Raw genomic sequence first — 11611 nt, 5'->3', positions numbered from 1 at the left:
GAAAAGCAGTATCTGTGATGTATGAGACTTATATAATTCATCTGAAAGTCACATGTCAGAGTTTCTAATTTTATTTTTATTTTTTTGCATGGGGCCCTGGTGTTTTTTTAATATTGAGTTACATGTATGAATCTTACAAAATAGATCCGAAAAAAGAATTACAAACCAAGCCTTGCACACTCCTAATATGTAAGCATTTTCCCTTGAGCTTGAAGTACTGTATTGCAAAAACTACAAAAGAGCTGAAATCCCAATTGTGTTTCGAGTTATGTGTGGGACCACTTCATTCCAGTTTTACCTTCAGATTTGGAAAGTCCAAATTTTGCAAGTCTGTATGCATATAAAAATAGAATGAAATCACCTTGCCTTATTGTCCTATTAGTCTAGAATGCTAGGATGAACCTACACTGTCTGATGGCTGTTGTTTCAAAATATGTTCCATATGTTAAATTGTTTTATAGCATATACACACAAACTTAGGGGTGAAAATTTTGTTATACAGAATAGAGATGTAGAAATTATCAGTTTTCTTATCCTCAGTGTGGAAGATTGTACTAACACATTAAGAAATCGCATTTAACAAATTAACTTCGTTGAGGTTTTATTTTGTGTGCACATTTTATGAATGGAGTTTGCCCTAATAATAAAAAAGTGTTTAGGGCACAAGATGCTGTGCTTTTATATTTAACCCAGGGCCTCTATAACATTTGTTAGCTTCTGGCTTACAAGAGACATTGACTAAAATATCTCAGATTTCATTGTGAACTCCACTCTCCACCTTCAATTGTGGAGGCAGCTGGACTTTAAAGGTTACTGCCATTTGATCTGCTCTTTGCAATTAGACTTGAAAACTTTGCTCTGATCTCTTGAACAGAAACTAACAAAGTCATTTTTAATTAGGCAGCTCAGCTCATTAAACACCTCCTTGTGAGTTCTTATTTCTCCTGCTGGTCTTCAAGGCCTTTTTGGACAGCTCTATAATACTCATGCTCACCTGAATCAATACTCACACACAGTTGTTGTAAAACTGCCAACATAAGCTGTAACTTCATGATGTGATGAACTGGACTCTAGTCAACTTATTTCCTATTATTATGATTACCATTCTTATTTCACCACCATCAGAATGGCACATCTACAATAGGTACATAACATATGTCTGCCTTCGTTCATTCTTGCATGGCGTAGAAGATTATAAGATATTTTGCATATGGATTTTCAATAATCCTTCATTGAAGTTTTTATAATTTGGCACAGCATGCACATGCAACAATTTTGTGTAATATATGCATATGTAGATCTGTGTGTAATGAACTCATACCTTTTCCTTGTAGGCCGCAGCCTGGAAGTCAGTGAGCTGGCCTCCATGTTGGGAAGGCAGCTCAGGATGGCAGACATGATGGTATAGGCAGAGAGGCAAGGGGAGGAGTCAGCAAAATCCTGATTGGCTCAGACACCAAGGGGAGGAATTTAAGGAGAGTGTAAATAGGCTGTCATTTCTGACAGAAGGGAGAGAGAAGGATTTGATTTAGCAGAGAAAAGATTAGGATTTCAGACAGGAAGAAGAGAGTTTCTTAGTGAGCTAGGAATTAGCCTGTTAGGGAATAATTAAAGAGCAAGTGCTTCTGTATAGTTTGACTAGGGCAGTCAAAGTGAAGGCTTGTTTACTTGTATTAGGACAGAATACAAGTGGGTTTATTTCCCTAAAGGTCAGAGTAGTCCAGGGGAAACCTAGATACTCTGGAAGGCAGCCAGGGGCGGCTGGTCAAAGAAACGCACCGTTACATATTACAGGATAGTGTGAGGAAAGTAGCTCATGTTAAGGAAAAGTTACTCCTTCTAAAGAAACCATTTGCTTAATAAGTCTGTGCTTCAGAAACAAATTATGCGTATGTATGTACCTCTCAGTAGTCAGTTGTTTGCTTCAAATACTTCAATAAACCTGTTCTCTAGTTTACTGTTAATCTGCCTCAGCCTTGTTTCATCATATACGGTTAGATCCAGTAAGCCTCCACATCTCTACAGTTCAGTCACCAGAAAGGGAGCCAAAAGGAAGAACCAGTGTATAGGGACATTTTACCTCGAGTGCAGCAACAAGACAATTCCTCAAACTGCAATTTGGGGTGGTGGCAGCAAACCTACCATTACATACTCACGTTAGAACAACAACACTCATGTTAAAGCGTTTTGGGTCTGACAGGTGGGATTGAAAAGAAAGGTTCCCCCCTGTCACATGTAATATAAGACCCCTTATCTCCCTTACACTGTGATTCAGGGTTGGTTTATTTTGGCTAGGTCAGGGGTCCCCAAACTTTGCTCCTCCACATATTTGGGGTTTCAGTTCCCAAGATTCCTGGCCATCGACCATAGTGATTGGATCTTATGGGAACTAACATCCCAAACCTCTGGAGGATCAACATTTGGGAGCCATTAGAATAGAACCCCTCATGTGTTGTCATATGTTTTCTCATGATTATAAAACAATTGAGAATACAGTGTGCATCCCTACTCTTGAAGCTGTTTCAGTTATCACAAGTAAGATAAAACACAGACATTAGGTAGTTGACGTCAACCTGGCTTTGATTGATGATGACCTTATTAATAAGAGATTCCAAAATCTGCGACTTCAGTAATTGAATCCATCCACCTGTCATATAGTCATCTTCCTTCCCTACTGTCTTTCACTTTCCGTAGTGTTGGCAGCACAGAATCGAATAGTAAAGGCACAGAAGAAATTAGCATTTTGTTTTCTGAATACAAGTTTATCAAATATACACTAACAAACATATTTTCAGTGTGCCTTAGGTCCAGGAAATAAATCAGTACAATTCAGTTCATTCCATTGCTGTAGAACAGCAGCTCCCAAAGATCTGTGCAACTCTGTCTGATGTTTCTGACCTTCTTAGCTTTCTGTTCTGGTTTGGTAAAGATAAAGGTTTTCCCCTGACAATTAAGTCCAGTCATGTCTGACTCTTGGGGGTGGTGCTCATCTCCATTTCTAAGCTGAAGAGCTGACATTGTCCGTAGGCACCTCCAAAGTCATGTGGCCGGCATGACTGCATGGAGAGCCATTACCTTCCCGCTGGAGTGGTACCTATTAATCTACTCACATTTGCATGTTTTCAAACTGCTAGGTTGGCAGAAGCTGGGGCTAACAGCAGGAGCTCATGGCGCTCCCCGGATTTGAACCTATGACCTTTTGATCAGCAAGTTCCACAGCTCAATGGTTTAGCCCACTGCACCACCGGAGATTCCCGTGTTCTGGTTACCTTTGGATTAATCTTTCGAACAGGACTACTTTCTTCCTTTCAATTTTTGACTGCCTGGCCAATGCTTTGATTGGAAATCCTATATAAGCCTGGATTTTCCCTTACAGGTTTTGTGTAGATTACAGTTTGAACATCTGGACAATCATTGGTTTTAAACAAGAACAACTCCTTCATTCTTATGTGTCTGACTATAGACATATAAGCAGACACTTCTCCACCATCTTACACTTTTGAGCAGCAATTAAACAGTTGGTGGAGGGGAGGAAAGTGCATTGTCAGGGAGGATTTGTTATTGAGTAAAGAAATCCTAACTTCTCTAACAAGCCTTCAAAAAATAAGATAAGACTAGCTCGCTTATGTCACAACTGACTCTCAGCTATTCTTTTGCTTTGCACAACCTAGTTAGTTTACTTCAAAGCGTCAAGAGGTGAAAAGACTTCCATCCAAGATGCGTATGGGAGCTGTACAAATGCAACAAAGAGGAGCTAAGTCTTCATCATGTTCCGCCCTTTCTTTTCCTGCTCCCAAGGCTTATCTCTGTGATTAGGGCCCTCCTCGCATTCTTTGCTTCCTTTCCAGCTGAAGTATAATAAATTAATTCAATTAATTTAAATCTCTTGTGCTATTCCCAGGCTCAATGATAATAATAATAATCTGAAAATGAGAGCTAAAGGGTCTCTACTGTGAATTATTATGAATGTGAAAGAGCTGCCCCAGCCAATGTTCAACTTCTATGCATTTTCCAGCTTGAAATACTCCCCGAACATTACCATGTAATTAAAGCCAGCCCTTGATGTTTCAGAAAACTTGAGAATCATATAACATTTTCTGGTCTCTTGGTGCCTTGGGATTTCAGCCTCTCAGCTAACTGATCTCCCATGCCTTGTTGCCTTGGCATGTGCTGTAATTTCCCGATCCCTTGGGAGATCCTCCGAAATCCAAGATTCTCACTTTGCAATTTGGTTCTCAGTTTTTCCTGTGGTTGTTTTATCTCCGTTCAATTGCATTATGGTTAGGGGAGCAGAATTCTCCTCCGCCTCCGCCCTCCCAATTTCTGCTTGTGATTGCTACATGGAAACAGCACTGCTGATGATAAATCCACTGTTAATTAGAGTCTTACTGTTCTCTTCTGAAATTACACAAAAGTCGTTGCCTTAAGTCACTGCGCAGTAGGACAAATGTTGATTCTGTAAAAGAAATATTTGTATATGCTTTGCAGCTGAACTACATGAGGCTGTCTGTCTCCCTCGCTCTAGACTCTAAGCTGAAAACAAATCCTACATGTTTTTGCAATTAATAATTGCTTCTGTTAGCTGAGGATAACAAACATAACAGTCCCTACTTTATTTTCACAATAGTCTTGTAAGGTAGGTCAGATTGAGCATGGCTGAATGGTCCAAGATCATCCTGTAGTTTTCATTACTGGAGTCTTCAAGCTTCCTACTATTACAGGTCAATGACTCCTCTCAACTAAGTTGGAAAACCAGTGCTTTCCACATGGTACCATTAAATTAGTGTGCTTGGGCACACATCCCCATAAAAGATTCTTGAAGAAGTGGAGAGAGAGTCACTTGAAAGCTCTCTTCCCTATGTCCTTACCCTGTCCTAGAAGCATTGCATAAAGGTATCTCTTTCTTCAACTCTACCGAAACTGCATTTATATAAAAGCACATATATGGGCCTGGGCTTATAGCTTATAGCACCATATGCCATCTACTTGTTGAAGTCGATTGCTGAAGGGGAGTATAGTTTATACACTCTGCTGACGGACAGAAAAAGTAAAAACGATATCTATCCAGCAAAAACATATGGAGGTGGATGCCCAAGAAACCAGCATTCAGTCAAGGTCCAAATACTTTATTGATGAGACCTTTTTGCTGTGTTTCTTCAAGTCATTTCAAGTCATTTCTGACCCCTCTATCCTGCCTTGATCAGACCACACCTGGAATATTGTGTCCAATTCTGGGCACCACAATTCAAGAGAGATATTGACAAGCTGGAATGTGTCCAGAGGAGGTCGACTAAAATGATCAAGGGTCTGGAGGACAAGCCCTATGAGGAGCAGCTTAAGGAGCTGGACATGTTTAACCTGAAGAAGAGAAGGCTGAGAGGAGATATGAGAGCAATCTATAAATATGTGAGAGGAAGTCACAGGGAGGAGGGAGCAAGCTTGTTTTCTGCTTCCCTGGAGACTAGGACGTGGAACAATGGCTTCAAACTACAAGAAAGGAGATTCCATCTGAACATGAGGAAGAACTTCCTGACTGTGAGAGCCGTTCAGCAGTGGAACTCTCTGCCCTGGAGTGTGGTGGAGGCTTCTTCTTTGGAAGCTTTTAAACAGAGGCTGGATGGCCATCTGTCAGGGGTGCTTTGAATGCAATATTTCCATTTCTTGGCAGGGAGTTGGACTGGATGGGCCATGAGGTCTCCGGGGCAGAGAGTTCCACTGCTGAACGGCTCTCTGGAGGATATGTATGAATGAATAATGCTCCTTTAGGTGGTGTGGGTCCTAGAGAAATAAGTATTTAAAAAGGACACCTTAATTCATCTTTATTGAAAGGGTGTTGAGGAGAAACAATGCCAGAAAAAATGGTTTCTTAAGACTGATTCCCAAAAAAGAACAGAAAGGGGAGCCTGGGAAGTTTCCCCCATTGCCACCAATGGGCTAGATCTTTCCTAAGAAAAAAATGGGTCTTTTGGCTGCTGGATCGAAAAACATAATTTTGCCCCCCTGAATTTGGGAGGCTCCTGAAAAATGGATCAGGGGAGGGGCACCAAAATGCGGACACTGAAAATGGCATGGGGTTTAGCCGAATTGCACACCCTTAATGGTGGATTGCCATGACAAAGTGTGGATTCAAAATCTGTTCTCTACCATTGTTGCCCAATGCTCAATGTACTGAAATCTTTTAGTTGCTTCCCATTTTTTCCAGGTGTCAAGTGTCATAGTCCAATGTACAACCCACTACACCTCTCTCTCTCTCTCTCTCTCTCTCTCTCTCTCTCTCTCCCTCCCTCCCTCCCTCTCAATTGATAGAGTCATGTCAGACTTAGTTGACAACTTTTACTTTCCATTCACTCCAGGCCAGTTTTTCTCAACCTTCCTAATGCTGCAGCCCCTTCATACAGTTCCTCATGTTGTGGTGACCCCCAACCATAAAATTATTTTTGTTGCTACTTCATAACTGTCATTTTGCTACTCTTACGGATTGTAATGTAAATATCTGATATGCAGGAAGCATTTTCCTTCACTGGACCAAATTTGGCACAAATACCTGATATGCCCAAATCTGAATACTGGTGAGGTTGGGGGGGACTGATTTTGTCATTTGGGAGTTGTAGTTGCTGGGATTTATAGTTCACCTAAAATCAAAGAGCATTCTGAACTCCACCAAGGATGGAATTGAACCAAACTTGGCGCACAAAACCCCCATGACCAACAGAAAAGGTTTTGTTTTCTGATGGCCTTTGGTGACCCTTCTGACACCCCTCGCAACCCCTCCAGGGGTCCTAACCCCCAGGTTGAGAAACGCTGCTCCAGGCCATCTTTTTTCATGCTATAAGCAAGTTAATGATATATCATTTTTGCTCTTTCACAACATTCCCTAATAAAAGTAGACACATTCAGTAACATACTTTCTGCTAGTTTTGCAATTCCGTGCTTTCTTAGATGCACCATTCTTCACCATAAAGTAGTACCCTACGAAATGATGTATTTATTTTTATTATTTCATAAAGAAGGCTGTGGGTTTCACTTCCCTCCTTCCTACAATGACAAGGGATTTCCACCATCACCCCAGACCTCTCCTTGTCTTCAGGCGTTTTCTTTATGGCTGCTTTCAATTTATGTTTTATTCATTACATATATTTACATCCTGCCTTTTCCCAAGTCTTGGGACTCGGGCTAGCAAACAAAAGTTCAAATAGATGCAGATGAAAGTGCACGTCATCTGTAAGTTGAAAGTGTGATTTAATTATCAATAGAATTAAAAGCAATTTAAAGCTAGCTTATTAAAATCAAGGAGAAAACAGAATACATAAACAAAACAGTATATTATTAAAAGCACTTTCCCCACAAAAATTCAGGCTGCAGAAGCCTCCAAAGCAAAAAAAAAAAAAAAAGTCTATACAGTGTTCCCTCACTTATCATGGGGGTTCCATACCAGGACCCCCCACGATAAATGAAAATCCACGAAATAGAAGAAAAAGAAGAACTTTATTTTTCTATCCCGCTTCCATCTCTCTGAGGGGACTCGGGCCGGCTTACATGGGGCCAAGCCCAGGCAACATACAGATTAAAAGCAAAAACAACAGCAAATTACAAATTAAAATAGCACAAAACAGCATAACAGTAATAACCAAGATCAAGCAACAGCAGACCAATTTTGGAGGGGGGAGGGAGGCCAACATACCAACTGATTAAAGGGTAAATGGTTCAATAAGGTGGATAGGAACATATAATGGCAAAGGAGATATCATGGAAACAGAGCAATTAAACAGGATAAGAATCAACTCAGTTTAACTTACATATGTGAATAATGATGTAATATAGGAATTCAGATTAAATGGTGAATTCTGGTCATGGTACAATCTTTTTTCATAGGGGTCATCAGTCGAAGGCACAACAAAACATCCACGTCTTTAATTCCTTGAGGAACGTGGCTAGGGAGGGTACCTGTATAATCTCCCTGGGGAGGGAGTTTCAGAGACGGGGGGCCACCACCGAGAATGCTCTCTCCCTCGTCCCCACCAATTGTGCCTGAGACAGGGGTGGGAGTGAGAGAAGAGCATCCCCAGAAGATCTTAAGGACCATGTGGGCTCATAAGGGAGGAGGCAGTCAGGCAGATAGGCAGGTCCTGAACCGTTTAGAGATTTATAGGTGATAACCTGCACCTTGAATTGGGACCAGAAACTCATCAGCAGCCAGTGGAGCTGTTTAAACAGGAGGGTTGACTGCTCCCTGTAATTTGCTCCAGAAATAGGGGTATTCAAAGAGAGTTGTAGTTCACCAACATCCAGAGAGCACTGTGGACTCCAACAATGATGGATCTGCACCAAACTTGGCATGAATACTTAATACGGGGAGGGAGGGAGCTGTCACATTGCCAGGGCTCTATCTTGTTTAGGTAGAGATGAATCAAACTCCCAGTTTTAACAAACAGTTTAATTAAAACACAAAGATAGCACGCAGCTACAGAATAAACAAAAACTGATTGCAAAAATAACTTCATAGTCAAAAGGGTCCAGTCCAATGGTTAAATGCCAAGAGTTCAATAAACAAAGTCCAGGGATCAAGAGTCTATACCATAGTTCAAAGCCAGTCCAAAGGTTCAAGGTTCCAGGATTCCAAGATGACAGGTCAAGATACCGAAAAATCCAACAGACTTGGGGGAAAAACCAGCAGCATTCCACCACCAAAATGCAACAGATACTTTTCTCCCAAAGATCAGTGACAAGGCTAGCTCCTTATATCCAGAAACACCCAGCTGCAACCCATCTCTTGCATACCTCCACCCTTAATTGCTTTCACCCATGAACTCTTACTTACAGATTACTAAACCCTTTACTTTAACCTTCTATCACCAAGCACCATCAACTGCAGAACATATGACAGGAGCCCAGCCAAGGAGGAAGTCCCAGGAAACAGAAGCTCCCCAGCCAAAAATTGGGCCAAAGGCCCAAAGCAAACCCACTTCCAGCCACTTCCAACCAATGTTGCTGCATCCTCGCTGCTGCTGCCACCACCAAGTTCACTGCTGAAGGAAGGCACACTGCCTGGAGTGGCCTTCCACAGCCCAGCCAATTGAGGTAGAGAAGGATCCACCTCCCATTGGCTGGCCATTCCACTGGTGGGAACTTCTCCCACCACCAAAGGGGCTGCTGGGAAGAAAAATCCCCCCCCCCCCCGGCACAATGGCAGAAGAAGGAAGGTCCCTCTGGCACCATGGCAGAGGAAGAAAGGCAAGGAGGGAGGGAAGGTGAGGAGGATGGCTGTGAAGGCACAGGAAAACCTGTGAAACAGCAAATCCGCGATAAATGAACCGCGAAACAGCAAGGGAACACTGTATTTGCTTAGAAAAATATAGCATGAAGGCCATCCCAATGTGGTTGATCATTTTTTGTTGCTGATATTGACACCAACAACTACAACTACCATATTAAAGCAAAAGGAAGGTATTAGTATCTGTGGAGCTTGTCACATTGTTGAACCTTATTTCCAGTGTAGAGTCAGCCTCCTTTAAAGCTTAGGCCAGAACCTGAAGCTGATTTATTGTGCTTTTGGCATCGAACTTACCAGTTGCCATTAATTTCAAATGCATCAAATCATTGGGTTAACAATTAGATACATAGAAAAACGGGGTTTCGTCATCCAGTCTTCTATCATATCCTAGTCTTTCTCATTCCATGATGCATTTTATAACTGCAAGTTGCTTTGAGGATCCCGCACACTCATCCAACAATTTTCATCAGAGGCAAACAACTCTGATAGCTTTCTCCAATGCAAAAAGCTTTTTGATGGGGGAAGCATCTGTAAAGATTGCTTCTGTGATTGGAAAACTCTCCCAAAAAGACAAGTTTATTTTCCTAAAGCAATTTGAATTTTACGATAAAACATTTTCACCTTGTTGCAAAGAAAACCCTCCCCTCACTTTCCCTCACCATGTGCATCCATTGCTCATCCCTTCAGGATTGCAGTAGCTAACGTGGTGGCACATTCCAAAGAATTTAAGATCTATGTGAAAGTTTCTTTATGTGGTGCAAAGCTCAGAAAAAGGGGAAACTAATGATCTTTCAATATCTCTGCAACTCTGTTAGTTGTGGGAGTCTTTTAGCCTAGGAAACAAGCATGTCTATTGGGCATTTTAATTTAATTAGGTGATTATAGCATCATAGAAACATAGAATCAAAGAGTTGGAAGAGACCTCATGGGCCATCCAGTCCAACCCTATTCTGCCAAGAAGCAGGAATATTGCATTCAAATCACCCCTGACAGATGACCATCCAGCCTCTGTTTAAAAGCTTCCAAAGAAGGAGCCTCCACCACACTCCGGGGCAGAGAGTTCCACTGCTGAACGGCTCTCACAGTCAGGAAGTTCTTCCTCATATTCAGATGGAATCTCCTTTCTTGTAGTTTGAAGCCATTGTTCTGCATCCTAGTCTCCAGGGAAGCAGAAAACAAGCTTGCTCCCTCCTCCCTGTGGCTTCCTCTCACATATTTATACATGACTATCATATCTCCTCTCAGCCTTCTCTTCTTCAGGCTAAACATGCCCAGCTCCTTAAGCCGCTCTTCATAGGGCTTGTTCTCTAGACCCTTGATCATTTTAGTCGCCCTCCTCTGGACACATTCCAGCTTGTCAATATCTCTCTAGAATTGTGGTGCCCAGAAATGGACACAATATTCCAGGTGTGGTCTAACCAAAGCAGAATAGAGCATGGGTAGCATGACTTCCCTAGATCTAGACACTATGCTCCTATTGATGCAGGACAAAATCCCATTGGTTTTTTTTGCTGCCACATCACATTGTTGGCTCATGTTTTACTTGTTGTCCATGAGGACTCCAAGATCTTTTTCACACGTACTGCTCTCGAGGGAGGCGTAGAGAACCAGGTTTCTATGGTGTAACTCCCAAACCTTTCTCTCTGCTTTATCCTGGGCATCTACTTTATCTGCAATGGCTCAATGGCATTTATTCAGTTGTATTTATTTATTTGTTTGTTTGTTTATTTATTTATTTACTGCATTTCTATACCACTTTTCTCACCCCTAAGGGGACTCAAAAGTGATGCACAACATAATAATTGGCAAAAATTCAATGCCTCACATACAAATAAAAACAATACATTACATATCTCAAAACAATAACATACAGTATAACTGTAAATTAAAATCATTAAAAATTGTTAGTGAGACACCAACACACTTTGGCTGAAAAGGCTAACGACCTTGTAAAGCTCGCCTGATTCTATAGCATTGAACTACAACAATGAATTTGGTGTCAAACTGTATTAGTTCAAAAGTTAGCCTGAAGGAGCCCCTGGCGGTGCAAGGAGTTAAGCCCTTGTGCCTGCAGGACTGAAGACAAGCAAGTCACAGGTTCAAATCTGGGGAGAGCACAGATGAGCTCCCTCTGTCAGCTCCAGCTCCCCATGTGAGGACATGTGAGAAGCCTCCCACAAGGGTGGCAAAACATGAAAAACATCTGTCGTCCCCTGGACAACATCCTTGCAGATGGCCAATTCCCTCATAACAGACACAACTTGCAGTTTCTCAAATTGCTCCTGACATGAAAAATAAAGTCTGAAAGTACAAATAGGATTATATTATGGAAGGAGGGAA

The sequence above is a fragment of the Anolis sagrei genome, chromosome 5, assembly GCF_037176765.1.
Source record: "Anolis sagrei isolate rAnoSag1 chromosome 5, rAnoSag1.mat, whole genome shotgun sequence".
Classification (NCBI taxonomy): domain Eukaryota; kingdom Metazoa; phylum Chordata; class Lepidosauria; order Squamata; family Dactyloidae; genus Anolis; species Anolis sagrei.
This window is presented reverse-complemented; position numbering follows the sequence as displayed.